This window comes from Stenella coeruleoalba (genome assembly GCF_951394435.1).
Source record: "Stenella coeruleoalba genome assembly, chromosome: 14".
Lineage (NCBI taxonomy): Eukaryota > Metazoa > Chordata > Mammalia > Artiodactyla > Delphinidae > Stenella > Stenella coeruleoalba.
Window position 1 is genome coordinate 34,804,793 of NC_137160.1, and position 21,147 is coordinate 34,825,939.

Genomic DNA, 21,147 nt, shown 5'->3' on the forward strand with positions numbered 1-21,147 from the left:
AGGAGTATTCTACAAAGAATGATCCTAAGATACATGACTATCAAAAATGGTTATCTGTTTATCAATTCTCAGCAGAAATGGGCAACCTCCCACTAATAAGAACATCCCAGTTCTATTGGTCTCCCACCTGAGCAGTTTTCAATCATAAAAGCAAACTTGCCACAGGAAAAAAAAAAAGGTATTTCTAGATTGATCCATTCTTCTTCTATAACTGCATAATAAAAAGGAACTATGAACAGCAGATGTTCAAAACATTTTAATCTTGCCCATTCACAGTAACAAGAAAATATTCTTTCTTTTCCTCTGAAGTCCCCCTTTTACTAGCTGTCTTTTGACTCTAGTATTCAGGAAGAAACATGTTGATTCTGACAAATGACATTAATTACAAAATCTACAAATCATGCATAGAAATAGACACTTTGTTTTAACTCACTTTTACCTCATTGCAGATAGTCTGAAAAACTCAAAATATATTGAATGTAAATTTTAAAGACTACAAAAATTAAATGATAATTGCATTATTTTCTTCTCAAGGTGTATGCAATTGAAGGATGAAAAGTATGTTCTTTGTGCAGATGCATTTCTTTAGAATATGAGGAGTCCATTTAGGACTCTACAGTACAGTGAAATATCTAGAAAATATGAATCACTTTGAACCTTAAGGCCTCTGAACGACATGAATCTCCTTTATCATAATTATAAAATTGGCAAGGGGGTAGAAGCCATGGTTGATGATATCACAGGAGTGAACCAGTGTGAATTTTTTAAGCAGGCGTATGGAGACAGTAAATATGACTACTTGCTGAGTTTGTGAAAACCATAATGATAGAACATTAAAGTTGGAAAGGAATTTAGAGTATATCAAATATAGTTCTCATATTTTATAATATAAGAAATTGAAACTCCCTCAATTTAAGTGACTTACATAATATTTTGAATTTAGTATATATTGAAGCATGGATGTGTGTTAGAATAAGATTTGAGTACATTTTATCATATGACCACCCCAAAGCTAACATGTGCTCACACGTTTCATTCAAAACACATTGAATGATCTTCTGCTAAATCCCATCCTATGATAAATTTTGTGCTAAATGGAAGACCATGACCTCATCCTGAATGAATTTAGAATCTAACTCAAGAAAACAAACATATTTACAGTAGACATAATTTAAGGGACTCAATAGTGAGAAGTATGATATATTTCTCTTAGTTCAGAACTTATTATTACTCACCAAGAATATTTAATTACCTTCATAACTAAGACCTCTGATCCCATCTTTCCCACTGTCTCCAGAATTATGTTTCTGAAATTTGTATCTGACCAAGTTTTACCCAATTAGTATTTGTGCATGTTCTCCCGAACCTACTAAGCCCAGTTCTTTAGTGTGCTTGCCAATCCTTTCAGACTCTGCTTGCTACAGCCCATGTCCTCCCATGCTTCCTGCACTCCTGCCTAACCATCTCACACCACCCATTGTTCTCTGCCCAGGTCACACCATTTCATTCTTCTGATTTGTCTATGTTAGTAACAGAGCTGGATCTTCAGACTAACAAATTATTTGAGTTGGAGGAATCTCTTTCTAGTGTCTTGTTTTCAGCTTTTGAACCTGGGAAATGGTATTTATTTATATGATCTTTAAGAGTTCTGTACACACAAATATTCAAGGACCCTGTGATGAAGATTGTGGCAATTACAAGGATTCAGCACACGGGACATTTTTATCCATTGGTGTGGTTAGTTGGGGAAGAATTCATATAAAAGATAAACATAGACAATGAAAGAATAAATCAGGAAATGTGTCACATGCTTACTTTATTTTTCAAAAGTGATTTTAATATAGTCTAGAAATGGTCTTCACACACTACAGAAGATTAGAAGTGGTGACACTGTACCTTTACACTTTCCCTTGAACTGTCAGAGCCTTCCCATGGTTGTCCCATGTAACATTTCTATTGTGACACTTGCCAACATGTCAATAATGACCCAATATTTTATCCAGGGTGCCGCAGAGGCCTCCAGGTAGAGAAGGTACCAGGAAGTATGATCAGAAAGTCCCTTACTAGGTTCACAATTCTGGTAGTCTGCTTTATTTCAGGGTTTCCAAAATCACAACTTTGCTCCTGGTCAATCTGCTACTTTAGACTAGCCTTCCAAGTGCTCCTCTTTCCTTTTTTTTCTTGCCAGAAAATATGACAGTGCTCTCCAAAGACTAGAAGACCTTCAACTTTGAAAAACTGCTTGATCCTAAGGAAGCTGAGGAAAATTCCTCAGCCTATTTAATACTTCCACCTGGGAAGCAGCCTTAGCATCTTTCCAATATACACCTAACATATGTAGCTGACAGCCATAAAAATCTTAGGGATACCCAACAAATCAGACAGGTTTTTATAAAGAAATACCCAGCTCTAGTTCTTTTTGGTGAATAAAACCCTACCTATAATTCCCCTGAGCCCTGCAGTATACAATTACCAGTTTATTTAACCTACCAGACAAAGTCTACTTAGCTATGCATGAGTACATTTTATCAATTATTGATTTATGAATGCTGAAGCTATGCTCCAGTCACCATTTATGCACTAGCATTTTATCATCTCCAATGGAAAAACAATCTACTCTAAGTGACACAGTCTACTATTTAAAATTCCACACCTTCCATCTGATTACCCCATTAACCATTATGTTCCCCAGGCTGTAGAGATTTTAAGGTAATTAAGTGTCTCCCAACAGTCCTAGGCTTTCGGCCATGGACTCTTAGTCTCATTTGTAGTGGTGAGTTCTGTGAGAAGTGGCTGTCAAAACTCTGGACTGTGGTGAAAGCAGATGTCAATCAACTTGTAACCAATGCAAAGTCATTGGGAAAGAAATTGCACTCATCATTAGAGGGGATATCCAAACTATTGGCTCCACACATTCCTCACTGATGTAAAATTCTTCAGGTAACTGACTTCTCTTCTTTTGTGATACATTCTCTTTCTTGGCAAGTTCATGAATTTCCATGGTTTCAACTTTCATTGAAAGTTAATGACTCTTAAATATCTATGCACATTCTACATAGGTCAAAAATTCACCAAGTTAAAGCCATACTCTTTTTTTTTTTTATTTTTTTTTTAATGCGATAAGCGGGCCTCATCACTGTTGTGGCCTCTCCCGTTGCGGGGCACAGGCTCCGGACGCACAGGCTCAGTGGCCATGGCTCACGGGCCCAGCCGCTCCCCGGCATGTGGGATCCTTCCGGACCGGGGCACGAACCCGTGTCCTCTGCACTGGCAGGCGGACTCTCAACCACTGTGCCACCAGGGAAGCCCAAGCCATACTCTTTATCTTCCCTTCTACTCCTCCTATTCCTTTAGCATCACCATTCACTTGAACTCAAAAGTACAGAGCATCATAGTTCTGAAATTTCTCTCAGTCAAGCACAGATCTCTCCCTTCTCTATTTTTTTGTTTGCTTGGACCCTGGTCAACTTGTGGTGTTTAAGAAACATAAATCTGGAGCCAGATGTCCTGGTACCACTTTGCTCAATTTACGTAAGTCCCTGGGCTCCCATCTTCCTTGTCTATGAAACACAGATGACAAGAGTATTTACTTTATAATGTTGTTTCAGCAAGTTAAGGTAATAACACATTTAGTAGGTTTTGAGCATAGCGTGTCACATAGGAATACCACAGTAAAAATCATGTTACCAGTCACTCCCTGAAATGTTTCTTAGACTCCATAACTTGAGTTTCTCCTGTGCATGAGAAACTTGAGTTTCTCAACTCTTCCACCAGAGTAAGGGTGGTAGTTCTAAAACAAAGATGTAATCAGCAGCCTCCTCCCTGTACACACACCTGCTGTGCATTTCTCCATGTGATGGACCTTCTCAGTGTTTTATCCCAAATTTCTCACATTCTGGCTTTGACACTCCACCCACTACTCATAGAATGTGCCCTGCTCTTCCACCCCTGGCACTTCACTTATGCTAGAACTTACATTTTAAATGCTTCTGCAGCCCTTTCTTTGACTCTCAAAACCAACCTGTTTTTCAAGACCAAGCACAGCATCACTTTTTCCAATCATGCCCTGACCCTCCCCTGAGTCAGAATTAATTTTTCTTGTATTTAAACGTACACAGCACTTTTAGTATACATTCTTATAGCACTTATAGCACTTATCACAGTAGGAAATGCACTATGGTTATTTGTTTATACTGTTGCCTTCTCTCTCTACTGTGATTTCCAGATCAGAATGATAGAGATGTCGTCCTATCTGTACAGGGTCACTCACTCTCTGTCTGGCAGGTGATGTTTCCTGTTTATAGAATTATACATATTTAATCTCCTCCTTCATATGTAGAACAATATAATTCTTAGTTCTAATTCTTAGAACTTCCTGAAATATAAGCTGAAATAATAGAATTCTCCTAATGAGGTAGGTGAAGGAATATCTGCTGAAAGGAAAGAGGGGGTAGCAGAAAGGGACAGCAATACTATTAAAGATGAATTGCCTGTTTTCAACTTTTCCTAATTTCTACCTTTGAACTCAATTCTAAAATACGATGGTTTGTTAAATTTATAAAGCACTTTTAGATCATAAAATAGTCTTTTGAGGTAGACATGCAGGTACTATTTTCACTTAGCAGGTGAAGAAACCAAGTTTCTGAGAGGACAAATATCTTGTATAAACTTATCAAGCTAGAAATTGATAGAGATTAGAATGGAACCAGGCTTGCCCCATAATCCAGGTACCAGAGAGATCAGTGCTCTGTGGGAGGGAGAGGGAGGAAAGGGACACTTGGTAGAAAGGCTGCTGTTCCTCTATTTCCCTTATAAGTTGGTTTTCATGGGCATCTATAGGAAAACACTTGGGTTCTCTTGAGCTGTGTGTTCTCAAAACATTAAAGCAATAAATCAAAATGTGAAAAGATCAGTCAGCAAGACTACATTTATCGTTCATTAAATTATTTTGACTGCATCAACAGGTTACATGGAATATAAGGGATCATTTCTTTCTAGCAATTTATACTTATCCTTCAAAACCCAGCTTAAGTTCTATCTCAGCTATGAAAATTCTTCTGACTGCTGAAGCCAGCATTGACATTTCTCTCTTCTGAAATTTTAAGTGGTATTTCACAGTGATAGTATCACAGTGAATAAAACTAAAAATTGTGGACTTCCTTGGTGGTGCAGTGGTTAAGAATCTGCCTACCAATGCAGGGGACACGGGTTCGAGCCCTGGTCCAGGAAGATTCCACATGCCACAGAGCAGTTAAGCCTGTGCACCACAACTACAGAAGCCCGTGTGCCTAGAGTCCGTGCTCTGCAACAAGAGGAGCCACCACAATGAGAAGACCATGCACCGCAATGAAGAGTAGCCCCTGCTCTCCGCAACTAGAGAAAGCCTGTGCGCAGCAACAAAGACCCAGTGCAGCCAAAAGTAAATAAATAAAATGAACAAATTTATTTTTAAAAAATTAAAAATTGCATTGTTCTCATATTTTCTAACAGTAAAATCAGGACATGTTACTGTTGCTTAGTAATTTAAAGTAAAAGAAACATAATTGCATATATTATATTTTTTACTGAACACAATCTATAGGTGTTGTATAATAAATAATTTAATTTATCCGGTCATTTTTCCAGGTCCCTGGGCAGGAATTCCTTGGAATTTTGTAAGTGATAGTAGTATCTTTGCTATCCGTGGTGTGACTCTGTGGCCACACCTTAGTTTATGTTCAAAAGGTAACTCATGGGGCTTCCCTGGTGGCGCAGTGGTTGAGAGTCCGCCTGCCGATGCAGGGGAGCGGGGTTCGTGCCCCGGTCTGGGAGGATCCCGCGTGCCGCGGAGCGGCTGGGCCCGTGGGCCGTGGCTGCTGGGCCTGCGCGTCTGGAGCCTGTGCTCCGCGGCGGGAGAGGCCACAGTGGTGAGAGGCCCGCGTACTGCAAAAAAAAAAAAAAAAAGGTAACTCATGATAGGCCCCTACATAGTTTCAGGATGGAGATAGGCCATGCTGGAAAAGCCAGCCATGTTATTAGAGGGTTGAGGCTTTAAGCTATGTGACATTAACCCAAACTTTCAACCTCTGAAGAGGGAAATATAGTTGAATATTGAGTTCAATCACATGGCCAATAATTAAATCAATCATGCCCATGTGAGGAAAAATCAATAAAAACTCTGGACACTAAAGCTCAGGTGGGCTTCCTGATTTGTGAACACAGAGATATGCTGGGAGGGTGATGTGCCCTGATTCCATGGGGAGAGGACATGAGAGCCCCATATTCAAGTCCATCCTATACCTCCTTGTATGGGTGTCTTCTTTTGACAGGTTCTTATTTTTATCCTTTATATTAGAATTCTTATCATAAGTAATAGTATTTGGCCGAGTTCTATGAGTTGGTCTAGTGAATTATCAAACCCAAGGTGGTAGTGGGGACTGCCAAATTTGTAACCAGTTGGTCAAAAGTGTGGGTGGCCCAGAAACCCCAGAACTCGTGACCAGACTTGTTGGGGATCTGTGCCCTTAACTTGTGAAGCCTGGACTAACTCCAGATAGTTAGTGTCAAAATTGCAATGCAGTGATGAACTATGGAAAAAAAATCAGAATAAGCTTTTCTTAGACATACAATAACTGAAGACAGGATAGTTTAGGTAACTTACCCAAAACCAAACAGAAAATATGGGTAAATTAGTGCTAGACTTTAATTCCATTGCTCTATCACTACATTACGCTCTCAGTCAATAATGTATTTTAGCTTTATAGAAGTTAAGGGAGGGGATATACAATCTTTTCCTTTACTTGCTTCTACCACAATGACCAGTATGTGTTTGGACAAATACAATAAATAATAAATATAAGCATTTTTATTGATTAAGCTCATGAGCTATTTAGTTAAATGTTTTCACATACAAAATCCTTGCCATGACTGGGACTGCATTTAAGTTGAGAGGACACAGTAAGTTGAACAAGGAACAAGAAGAAATGGGTATAAGTCATTGGCAAGTGTGGAAGTAACCAATCCCCAATTGGTAGCCAAAATAGATTTTCTAGTGGGCTGAAAGACTTTTGAAAATACTCTGTGAGGTTGTCTTCCTGTATGACTAATCTTGCTTGTATTGAGATTTTGAGACTATATTTGGCGTGCTTCCTGAGAATCATGTGCAAGATCAATAATGTGGTGCTGTCTACTCTGAAAAACCACCACTCATGCCAACCTGAGCATGTAAATCTCCATCTGGGCCGTGCATTGTGGGATTCATCCTCATCAATTAGATGACCCTGAAATGAGATCATCTACCTGTTCTCCAAAGAGAAATGAACCATCTTCAGGTAGAATTGATATTGGTCCCAATTGCCATTTGGATTTGATTAGAAAAGATCAGGTAAGTGAGAGGGGTCATCTCCATCCTATAAACAGGGACTTTCTCCTTGAGATGTCTGATCTCTACTGAATCTATTTCTATAATGCTCTGATAAGAATGTCATTTGAATTCATACAACCATTTTGCCCTTGGAGATGGAAAGAGCACCCCTGAGAAATTAGCTTCCAAAGAAAGCTGTCTCAAGCAATTCCTTTTTTTTTTCTTTTTCTATAGACTTCCTCAGATATATATTTTCCTCTATTAATCTCAAACTTGTACAAATTATCAATATAATGATGTACAGGCTGAACAATAGAATAATTTCTTTTACTTCAATCATGTGTTTTCCTTTTCATGGCCGAGTTACCAAGGACACATAATTTACAATCCTGGCATTTCCTTTTAATTCTATGAGATAAAATCCATCATTTTAAAAATATTTTCAAGACAAGGAATCTGAAAAGTTTATTCTAATCTTTAACCAGCCCCCTCCAATTAAGCTCAGTTCTACCCTATAACCATTACTATAATTATTGATTGATTAATCTTTCAACTATTAATTAAAAGTCTTAAACTTTTTCCTGATGTTATTTAAGCTAAAGTATAATTATTATGCAATTTCCCTAGCATATGCAACATGTCCTACTAGCCTTATGGTACAGTTATAGTCCACTAATTATGAAGCATTTACTAGCAGAATCTGAAATTTCTGAGGAGTGAAATCATCTTCATCATACACACTTCCTATACATACATACATATGTGTGGGCACACGCAAGCTCATGGGTAAAATGTTGAGAAGAGTAGGCAATGCAGACCAGTTAAATACAATATGAATCTTGGAACCATAGATAGACATTGACTTTTTCACAAATCTAATGGCTGGAATCAGAACAGAGACAGGACAAAAAAATCAAATCACAAGATATTCATGTTTCTCATGTAGCACTCAACCTCCCAGCCTTATCCATGTATAAATACAGGAGAGAGGCAGATTTCAGCTGTATGAAGCTGCCATTGTGGACTTTGTAGAAAGCTGGGTTTGCTGTTTTGGTGGAAAAATTGATAGGGATTAGGGAAGAACAGTAACATATACTCAGCAGAAATCATATTCCGAAGACTTTGAAACCTTCATCACTTTTAATCCTCTCAGATAACCTAAGGGAATAACTATGCTCATTTAATTTAATTAATTTATTTATTTGTTTTATTTTTATGTTTTCGCCATACGCGGGCCTCTTACTGTTGTGGCCTCTCCCGTTGCGGAGCACAGGCTCTGGACGCGCAGGCTCAGTGGCCATGGCTCACGGGCCCAGCCGCTCCACAGCATGTGAGATCTTCCCGGACCAGGGCACGAACCCATGTCCCCTGCATTGGTAGGTGGACTCTCAACCACTGTGCCACAACGGAAGCCCAATTATGTCCATTTTAAAGATGAGGAAATATAATCAGAGATGCAGGTGATTTGAAACCTGCATTTTGGTAAAACAAAACCAAAAATACTTGTTTAACAGAAGAGGACATTTTTGGAATCATATAAATGGGGTTCAAATATCAGGAGCTCCAATGAGAGCTTGTGACCTAGGCCAGGTGACATAAACACTTGGAATCTAGGGTTCCTAATCTGCATATTGGGAATAAAACATATCTTGCAGGATTTTCTTCAGGATTTATGACAATGTGTAGTACATCATGTGCTCTCAGTGGCTGATATGAAAGGCTCTTCATCAATACTTGATAGCATTTGCTACTTAATGCTCCCTTTCTCTAAAGTTATTAGATCTTGTTTTTAGTCCTGGTTCTGCTGCTAACCACTCTTGGCCCCTAAGGAAGGTAACCCACACTCACATACCTTACCCTCCATCTCTGTATTTTGGTTGTCATAGAATGTTAATACTTGCAGTAATCTTAGAAATCCTGCCAGCCAGCCCTGCACCATGATGAGGACACCGAGGCCCAGAGAGAGTTAAGGCCTTGCCTGTGGATGGGCTGCTAATTACTGACAGAATTGGGTCTCTAGACTCCCAGTTCAGAGAACTCTTTCCACCACTCCACATTGTCCCTCAAGCTAACTTCTGCCCTACATTTTGTACAGGGTTGTCATGAGGATCAAATATGATTAAATATGGGAAAGTGCTTTAGAAAGTGCAAAATTATTCACAAGAGCAAAGCATTACTATTAATGGGCTTCTTACTTGGCTTCTTTGGGTAGAAATGAAGTCTTATTTAAAGTGGCTTTAAAGATTTTTTTAACTATGAATTGCTATGAAGTCATGTTATTACGTTTTACAATATAACTGACAGGTCTTGAAGAGAATCCAGTGATACACATTTCATCTACATCATGTGAAATTCTACCAGGAGTAGGATTCTTTTCTGACATGATGATTCCAGTGCAAATAGCTTACTTGGGAGATGATCCCAGGAAACTGTTAAGGGAATGAAGTAAGGCAGGAACAGAGAAGAAAACCAGTGTGGTATTAAGCATGTTTGAGGGATGGACTGGGAGTTTGGGGTTAGTAGATGCAAACTATTACATATAGAATGGATAAACAACACAGTCCTACTGTATAGCACAGGGAACTATATTCAATATCCTGGGATAAACCATAATGGAAAAGAATATAAAAGAGGATGTATATATATATATATATATATATATATATATATATATATATATATATATATATATATATATATATTCATATATATAAATGAATCACTTTGCTGTAGAGTAGAAATTATCACAACATTGTAAATCAACTATACTTCAATTAAAAAAAGCAAAAAAAGAAAAGAAAACAAAAAAAAAACATGTTATTACTTTGGGCAGCTGGCTCTTCATCTGACTGGAAACACTGGGAGTCAGTTAAAAGAGTGTATATCAGACGTATTCCACACAAGGTGATAACCAGGGTATTTATCCATGTAGTCCCATCAGTCCTTGCTCTAGGACATCTCACAAGAAGCATTAACTCACCTATGCCTTTCTCACAGGACTGAGTGGGCACTTGCAGGCAGAGAAAACCCTGAAGCAAATAGCTGCTGGTGCTTCTAGTTCACATCTGGTCAGCTTGCTTGGAACAGGTCAAGGGTGGAGGTGATGGGAGCCTTAGGTACCAACATCCTCTATGGCTGTGATCACTTAGGAGAAACTGAGCTCTCTGCTTTCAAGGTGTCAGTAATCTCATCCATATGTAATTTGTCTTTATATAGGTCAAGTCAAAGAAGGACTATATAAATGGTGATTGCTAGGGTTGGGAAAAGTGAAAATTACATTGATAAATGGACGGGAATCCTGGGCTCATGAGGATTGCATCTGTTGTTTCTTGTCTCTCATATTCTAGGTATTTCCTGAGCAAATACTGTGTTTCCTAAGAAACACAGTAGATGGGACTAAAATAATAAGCTGGGAAATGAGATACCACATTGCCACCAACAGACCTTTAGGTTTCCTTTCCTGTGGATACCCAAAGCCTTCTTAAAATCCCCACCTGTCAGAAATATTAATACTTTACTAGAACTGTCAACCAGTGTTATCTCCCTCTGCTGTGTTCCCTCATTATTCCTTTTAAACATTTATATCCCTTAGTCTTTGGCTTTCAGTTAACTTATAGACAGAAAAACAAAATGAGAAATTTATACATGCAAAGATGTTAGTGCTAGGTAAGAATTTGCAGTATTTCTCTTTCCAGAAGTCTGTGGATTTTTACAGTGGATTAGCAGAGGTCTGAAAAATAAACTCAGAAAATTAAGACACAAAGTTTGAAGGTACCAGCTACTCTGTCTACACCTAAAACACTTTTGAAGAGTCATAGAAGAATGTGGTCTGGAGACCTTTTTCCAAGGTAGCCCATTAAGAAAACCACAGGGATCACAGAGAGGCAAATCATTCCCTTCACCTGGAATCCCACTTTATTACAGAGCTGAGCCCTGAAGAATCAGTTCAGTATCTCTTCCTAAAGTCCGCCTGACGATACCATCCCTCATTCGTATTCATTTTTGTTAAACTTCTGCACAGACATCATACACTTTTCATTATTTGCTATTACTGCATGAGGGCTACTCTTACCCCACAACCAGATTATAAATAGCTTGAAGACAAGAACTATATTTTGTTTACTGTAAAATAGTGTTAAGCCCTCAAAATTTGTGAAACCCAGGTTGGAGGTGGACATTCACATACCTTAGCTCTTTCACTCTTAGCAATACATTTGTGAGGTAGCTTTTTTAGGTTGATTTGGCTGGCTGAGAAATCAGGCTCAAGAAGATGAAGAGACTTACTTCAGTCTTGCTCTACCTTTTTTGATGATGCTCAGTATGACTCACGTGTGCAAGCTGTGGGATAGAACATGGAACTCTGTCTTCTTTCACAGAAAGCACATGCCATGTTCTCTCCATTACACAAGCATCATGTGACTTCCTGTAGCAGGTGTGTTGGTTGGAATCAGAAGGCCTGAGCTTGAGACATTGCCCTGCTACTCACCGGCTCCCTGTAAGTCAGACCTTCCATTTCATTGCCTGTAAAGTGGACGGATGCTTACTCTACCCCTCTCGTAAAGTTTTATAGGTTCAGATAAAATAATGAACTTGGAAGCACTTACCATAGTTAAGCACTTATCACAGTTATTATGGCCATGAACTTTGGAATCAGACTTGGGGTTAAATACCTGCCTATCACTAGCATTTGTGCAAATGTGAGCAAATTATTTACCTTCTCTTCACTTCATTTTTTTCCTTTAAAATATAATAATAATAATATTTTTCAGAGTTGTTTTGATGATTAAATGAAGCCATACTTGAAAAGGTCCTATGACATGTTAAATTTTGATAAATGTTAGCTGTTCGGCTTTTGCACTATTGTTGCTGTCATTATTACTATACATTTCCAAACAAATATATGCCATGATTATGAGTACATGAAGTGCTAATTAATATAACTGAAAAATACTGGGCTTTAGAGACCCAGGAATTGGCATCTTATCCTGGTCCTTCAAATTAATATAACACCAGTGCAATGCAGCTTCCTCAACTGTAAATAGCAAACTCATGTGCACCTCACAGGGTTTCCTGGGAGTATTAAATGAGATAATGTACATAAGCACATAGGAAAACATCTGGTAATTCACTGACATTGAAAACTTTGATCATCTTGTCTTCCTGTACTTTAGATACAGGGATGATTTTTAAAATGCCTTGAAGATTTTAGGGTAGTTTTAATGAGCTTTCTCTATGAAGTTTTACAATTTTCCTAGTATGTTTCCTCAAGCAGGTAAATGTGCGTAATCTAACAAGTATCAAAAATCACTAAACACACCTATTTGTTAGATACAGAAGTATTAAAGAAAAATACCCTGTAACTATGTCCCACTTTTCAAAATTAGGGAGAAGCAGTAACTCTCTGATAATTGGAGGTGGGGAGAATATAATCAACAGTCAATTTCTTTTACAGCAGATGGACTGAAAGTACCTTGATACATGATCCCTCACTGGGCAGTGCTACTGCTGAGGAAATGCTGTGAAGCTCATTACAGATTTTGGAGAGTACATAAAGTGCTAGTTAATGGATAAAAAATATGGTCTACTTTATAAACTCACTTGTGTCAGACACTTAAGTTGTTCGTAAGAGTGGCAGAGATCAATAATAGGCAGAAAATTCCAATCATCAAATAAGCAGATAAAACCTCCAGTATCTAAGACTTAAGTGAATCTCTGTTGAGCAGCAAACTCTACAAAGTAGGAGACTTCTAGCCTTTCAACCATTCAGCTGGAAACTGAAGGAAGAGAGAAGGATCAGGAATTGTCAGACCCCCTTTTATTATTCATTCTTAGTTCAGAAAGGCCATGTTGAGGAATACTGCTAAGGTATGTTACTTCTGTGTTTTCCCAACAATTCTAATTTCTCATTCACTGTGATATTTATCTCTAGAGCTCTATTTGCCTCTCATATATCCAGAACCTCCTGCAAATTATGTGTTGTGTCCAAGTGGCTTTGTCAGATAATTGAAGCTTGCACATGACATCTCCCAACATGTAACCATGTTGTCTAGGAAACTTTCTAAATAGTTTTATAAGCTTCCCTGCTTTTTAAAGCAAAGAGAACAGAAGAGAACAAAATCAACATTGTTCACTATTGTTCTTGCAACAGTATAGTCTTCTCTCTAGGGCACTTGATAGCTGTCAGTTGCCACATTTGTCATCACATCTTTTAACAACATCCCCTTTATTTCTGTCCACTCACTCTTCTCGCAGAGAGCCACTCTATTTGTTTTGTGAGTTTATTCTTAAGTTGAATGAAAAACTTGACTATGGGGCTTCCCTGGTGGCACAGTGGTTGAGAGTCCGTCTGCCGATGCAGGGGACATGGGTTCGTGCCCCGGTCCGGGAAGATCCCACATTCCGCAGAGTGGCTGGGCCCATGAGCCATGGCTGCTGAGCCTGCGCGTCCAGAGCCTGTGCTTTGTAATAGGAGAGGCTACAACAGTGAGAGGACCGCGTACCGAAAAAATAAAAAAAATAAAAAAACTTGACTACGTATGTATATAAATATATATATAATTGATTATGTGTATAATGTTTTTATTATTTATATATAGTTTACATATAGAATAACACTTTTAAACAAAAAGTCATGGCTTTCATGCATGAGCTTCTTGCCAATTACTTCATGCACTTAGAGCCTGTTTGATGACCACATCATAATTCCTGCTCTCTCAGAAGATTTTAATGTGAGACATCTCTCTTTGACATCAGTGCTTTCATGACTCACATGGAAATCTACCTCAGAAAACCTCAAATCCATATCTATAGGCTGAATCCATTGCAGAGAGTGGGATTTGTTGGTCTATAGAAAAATAACATATCCAATAGCTGGATCCACAGCCTAGTGGCTTATTATTGAATCAGTGTGTTGTTAGTCCTGCTGCACCAGTTGAGCCCTTGATTCCTTGTCTTATGCCTCATAATAACTCCCATTGTATGTCCAATTTTAATAACTCAGTGTGTTCCTTGTTTGGTACTCACTTAAGGTTTGGACCACACTTTGAACCCCATGGCTTAAGTGCCATCAGTGTTTTCCAAAAGATTGAGTGCATGGTTGGGTTCCAGGTTCTCTTTCCACTAGTGGACCTCTCTGGTCCTGATTATATATCTATTTAAATGTCTACTTAACCCCACTCACCAAATTTTTCCAAATTATTTTCTCCATTTATATTTTGAAATATTTTCTCATTGGTTGACTTATAGCTGTCTGATGTTGCTGCCTAATTGCTTGAGTTTCCTTTTATTGGCTTGTTGACGCCTTTCTTATTTCTGGGCTTCTATCCTGGCAGATGTTCTTAGTCATTTTCTGGCCCAAGTCACCAACTAATATCCAGAAATGTTTTTTCCTTCCTTCTGTCCTTGCTTTCATCAATGCAACACTAAAATTTTAATAGACAGAATATTGATAGTTGTATTTTTTCTTCTGAGTTGATATATTCAAATGTCAGTGGTAAATTCTTGCTATGTGAATGCTGTAACATAAGAAATTACCATGGTTTAAATTCTTAGAGATTCTCATTGTGCTCTTCTTCCTTGTCTCAGCATTCTTGTCTCCATAGTTAGAGACAAAGACATTTCACCTCACTACTTAGCCTACCTCCAGCCATGCAGAGAAAAGCATACAACTGTAATCCAAACTTTTGTTTCTGTAAAAGGTAACTTCCCTCATAAAGAACAAGTGGGTGGAAAACTCATGAACAATTCAGAAGATACTAGGTAAACACCATACAGTAACCTCAAGCAGGCACCTAAGTCTAGTAAAGGGGGAAATGTTTTGATTGTAATCTTCTCACACACAAAAAAACAAAAAAACAGATTTTTCATGGAGAAATAAGCACCAAAGCTCTTTTGATTTCCTTCAAAAGTTTTGAGATAAATAATTTTAAGATCAAATATTCTCTACAGCTTGAAATTTTACCTTCAGATAATATTTATACTTGACTAATAACTCACCTCTATTGGATTCTTATGTTTCTCTTTTTTTCCCCAGAGGAAAGAAGCAATTGAAGCCTCCTAGGTAGTTTCTCCATGGCACAATAGTCTCTCTAGTGGAAAAGAACCACTCTGGACCAGGAGAGGAATTCTCCCCCATCTCCAACATAAGTAAGGCTATGATTTTTCTCTGTACATCATGAAAAACCTTAGTTACAGTCTACCCATGTGGCTGTTTGATGTCATAACACCAGGGAGAGGTCTAGGGAAAAAAAAATAATGCAGGAAAAATATTTTTAAATGTTTTCTGCTTCGTTCACTTGAATTCTGATGCCATTAATAACTCAGTAGCCCTTTACCCACCAATCACCCACCACCAACACAAACTTGAAACTTACATACTAGCATGCTTAAAAAAGAGCTTTCTTATCCATGCATGGATTTATCTATTTAAATAAATACTAAGTGCCTACTGTATATTCTTCTACATACTCTGCTTGCAAAGATGAATAAAATAGTTTTGTATCCAAGGGATTCCATAAATGACTTTTAAAAATTCAAATATTTGGATAAACTAAGTTATAGAAAAAGTTAATAAATTAATAAGCTACCCATCTCAATGATATCAGTATTTTAAAAAGTAGATTGCAAATGCTTATCTTGAAAGAATATGAAATTTTCACACTTCCAGGAAACAAATGCAGAGTAAGAAATTTTCAGACTTCCAGGAAGTAGGCCCTTGGACCTCTTAATGCATCTCAAGTTGCATCTCTTGACAACCACTTGTAGAGCCAGCTTTATATATTTTACAAGTGAGTAGGTAGTTTTTTTTTTTCTTTTAACAATACATTCAAAAAATTAGTTACAGACACATTAAAATTAATCAGTGTACCAGCATTCGGTATCAACCCCATTGTAGACACTGTGCAAGTCCTTCCAGTGGACTGAGTGGAGGGAGGAGCTCTAACCTGTACCTCCAGCAATACTGCTATTTAACAGGTCTCTGCCAAGCACTGTGCTAAGTTCTTCATGTCTGTTACCTTGATTTATAATATCAATAAAGCAATCTTTTTTTCTTTACCTTTTACAATAAAGGAAGTGAAAATTAGAGACATTAGCAATAGAGTGATGGAGGCACTGTTAAAGACTGCCAAAGCCATTAAATGGAAAACCTAGGATTTGAACCCATATGTACCTGGCTCTGCAAACTGGCTGTTAACTACCACACCATATTTACCTCAATGTAATTAAAACTTGGTGGGAGACAGGTCATATGCAAAGGAAAAAGGCAGTTAACAAAGCAGAGTATGATAAATGCATCATGATTGATTTGGATAATTTGTGGCTTGAACTTCATCAGTCATGATTAAATTTTTTATTCTCTCTTTTTTTCCAACATTTCCTGAAACATCATGGACTCCTAATAAATATTTTTTCACTCAATTCATTATTTAGTATTGTAAATTTTGTATAAAATATTGGAGCAGAGCTTTTTCTTTTTTTCCCATTGTGGATGTGAGGTCTGGTAGATGAGCTGGGATACCTGTGATTCTTGGTTCAAAGTAGATAGGCACTTTCCACCATCTTCCAACGTTCTGAAACACAAATGGCCCCAGTTGTTGGAAAGGAAGAATCATCTCAACTGACAGGTGTGATTCCCACTTTAATTCCTCTCAAAGATCAAACCTTCATAAAGGAGGGCTTGTCACAACTTTGAATATATCATTGTATGGGCAACACAATCAAATACCAGGGGATGATTTTGTTTTATACGCATTTGAAAAAGTTTTGAAAAGAAGAATCAAAGGGCTAATTACTTTGCAAATACATCCTAAAGTTTTCTGAGGTTACTACTTAAAGCATAGTCATAAAGTGGGGTGATAGTTCAAGAAAGGGTGGAACATCTTTTAACCAGAATCCTCTCTAATTCCAAAGTCATCTCTTCCACTTGCTGTATTATTTTAAGATTCAAACTATACTCAAAATTTCCAAATCTAAGCTTTCAATGATTTTACCTGTTTATTTTGTAAATTGCTCATGTTCATGCTTTTAAAACAAAATGAACTAATTACAAAAATATTGCTATTCAAAAAGAACTTGGTTGAAACTGTTGAGAAAGATAATGTAGTTTCTAGTCTCTGTCTTGTACTGTTAAATTATGAAGATGAAAAACCAAATCTTTAAATTCTGTGAGGTCATGGTAGAACTACAAGAGACAATAGGGATTCACCATTTCCAGCCTATAAATATCAGAGGAATTAGTCATTAATACTGAACATTTGAGTTATTGTGATGCATAAATAAAATTTTCTACAAGGGGTTCTTCCCCCTGCCCTTCGTATCAAATACACCAATGGCTTCTTTCTCTGCCTATATACAAAACAGACCTGTATTTTCATGGTTTTAAAAAAAAAAGTATGCCTTGCCTTTCCCATCTCCTGCACATCAGCACACACGGAGGCTACAATTCCTCAAAGTTCAGAGAGGGTTCCTTCCCTGCACCTCTACGTGCCACACAAGCCTCTCACAGCTCAGGGAGAGACACAGCCTGAAATGCGCTGCTGGGCTTTGTTTGCTCTGAATAGCTCTTGTCAGTCAGGAGCCTGCATTTCATGTTTCGGATTTTTCCCAGGGGGCTTTGATGTTAATCCATTTCACACTTCTAGCACATCTGTTCTTCTTCAGGCTTTTAAAAAATCTTCTCTGAGCATTCAAATATATATGTGGAAAAAAAAAAAAAAACTTTTGGCTGTCACTGTGCAGTTTCTGAAAGGAGACTTTATTGATGCAGTACCTTCCACTTCACCTCACTCATACACAGTTCTAAGCACACAAGATGCTGTGTGTGAGTCCCAATGCTTCTAAATTTGCTTGCCCCATAGGTCAGATGGCCTGGATGCTGGAAATAATTAAAGGAGCAACCTATGTATCTGGTCACAGTGTGCAAATGTAGCTTGTATTTTTGCCACTTGACTAAACCAATGCAAGGGGCTGAGGAAAAGCAAGGACCTGTAAGAGCAATCTTACTACTGGTGGCATAAAGTTCCAGTTTGTCAATGAAGACAAACAAGTAAAACATTAAATAATCATATAAAGTATAAAAAATACTTCAATGTGTCAATGCAGTTAATTGCACAATGTAACATATGAAAAATTGGTGACAATGGCCTGACCATTGATTATTACAAAACACAAAAATAGAGAAAAAAATGACTCTGGGCTATAATAAGGTGATAAATCTTTGGTGTGAAGGTGGTGTGGCCAGAAGGTAGAGTGGGAATTTTATTTAAGCTGTGTATTGAGAATACTATGGAAGAAAGTTTATTAATCGATAAGTAAATTTATCTAGCATTGATGGGATATATCTTTTTTGTTGGCAGACATATTACAAGTGATAAGTGATTAGGCCTGGTTTTAGCCCTCAGCAGGCTTGCAATTTCTAAGAGCAATAAAATTTTTAAAAATTAAGAATTTTGAGCTAATAATGTACATGATCGTCTTTATATTAGTAGGGTGAAATATTATAAAAATCAATACCAAGGTACTTACTCTCTTTTTAATACACTCTTTCAATCCTATTCTTTTGTTAAAAAATAACCACTCCTATCCTGATAAAATAAAATGAACAGCTCTGCAAAATGCTACAAAGTACCATATTAGATCTATTACATGAATTTAAATGGAAGCTATTGTCAATGTTATCAGTCTTTCTTCTCCTTTCACTGAATGAAACATGGAAAACTTTAATCTATAATATGCTTTGCAGAACATTCTGTAGTTGCTAGAGAATTTCATCATTAAGCATACATGCTACAATTAGCAATGTGCCTTGCAGAACCTCCTGTCTTGAATTAAAAGTAACAAAAGAAAAGTGAAATATTGAGTTTAGTCTTCATAGGAACTTAGAATCAGAAGCTGAACAGCATGTTTTCATGTTGGTATAAAAGGCCAGACCTTGTCCAATGTGGAGAGATTATAAAGAGGTATATTTTTATATAAGGAGAAAATTCTAACCATAGCTGTCCATTATAGGAGAGAATGAAAATCCATCCAGCATGTGGTAGTTAGAATTCCTACATGAATGAAAGCTTGCTTTAGAAAGCTCTTAGGACTTCTTATACTGCTGTAATTCACAAAGTCTATGCTATAGTCATAGCATTTCATGAAAGATGAGGAGAAGATGTGAAAATGAATATCTGTCCTGACATGGAATGACGGTTAAGTATCATGGGGGTGAGTGGACATTGGGGTGTGTGATGGTGGATTATCTTCCATAATCATTCACTTGTCATGGTTAGATAGGTAGTTAGGTAGGTAGATAGGTAGATAGATAGATTTGAAATGTATCATAAATATATACATCTATTGCCTTCCTTCTAAATATTATACACACCAACTTCACAGTTTTTCCATCTAAGTGAGGAAGAAAATGTTGTAGCCAAACAGCAGTCAGCGTAATGCCCAAGTCAGCTAAGGAGGAAGAACTAGAAACTCAGGGACCTGATTCCACATACTGATTAATCTCATTTTCCCTCATTAACCCTTGTCAACCTCTTCACAGTAAATATTTCTACATTATTTCCTTTATAAGAAATAGAGACACAGATGTAGAGAACAAACATATGGACACCAAGGGGGGGAAAGAGGGGGAGGATGAATTGGGAGATTGGGATTGCCATATATACACTACTGATACTATGTATAAAATAGATAACTAATGAGAACCTACTGTATAGCTCAGGGAACTCTACTCAATGTTCTGTGGTGACCTAAATGGGAAGGAAATACAAAAAACGGGGCATATATGTATATGTATAGCTGATTCACTTTGCTGTACATAGAAACTAACACAACACTGTAAAACAACTATATCCCATTAAAATTTAATTTAAATAATAAATGACTGAAAACAAACTGTGGATAAATTTCAATACCATTATGTCAAATATCTGGATACAACAAAAACAACAACAACAACAAAAAACTTCAAAAAATGTTCACCTGACATAATAAGATGCTGGTTTACAAAATGCCAAATCCCCATATGGTCTAATGTAAGAGCAATCTTACTACTGGTGGCATAAAGTTACATATCATACATTTATAACTTTAACTTTGAAACACAAGTAGTGCTCATTTGCTCTTTCAGTTGTAGTATTGAAACATTAAGGTGTTCTTCTGTGGTATTACTTTTCCATGAAGTTTCAAAATTCAGCCCTGAGAATATTTGCTATAACGTATGGTGGTAACCTGCGATCTCTGAGCCCATGAGTCTGTCATGTATGTCAGCTAATTCCAGCCTAACCTCTAGCAGCTAATTGGTAAACAAAACAATGAGAAGGTTTAAATATTAAATTAGATCTTGAATTTCCTTCAACCCCATTAGCACATTGTATTGCTGAGCAGTGATTTCACTAAATGAGAATTCTAAGTAGAATGAAACACAAAAGAACAAAATAAAAAAAAATACTAATCATATGGATTATCCAACACAGGCACTTAAATTACCACTCCTGTTTTATAGTTATTATCATACCTCTATAATCCATGTCCCTTTACAAGGCTATTCAAGCTGGAACTCATGACAGGCAGTGCATTTCTCTGCTATTTATAAGGTGCCTTGGGTCATGTTATATGGCATAAGACTAAAGGCAGAATGACTTAAACCACCCAAGAAGTGCAATAATCCCTAACAAATGCACAGCCTGGAGTGTCTTATTGCTGTTATGAAATGAAATTCGTATATTAAACTAAGAAAAATTGTCAGACCCAGAGCATTTATTGGGAATAATAAACATCTCTAACCATTGATGCATTTTTCCAGCCTTTAG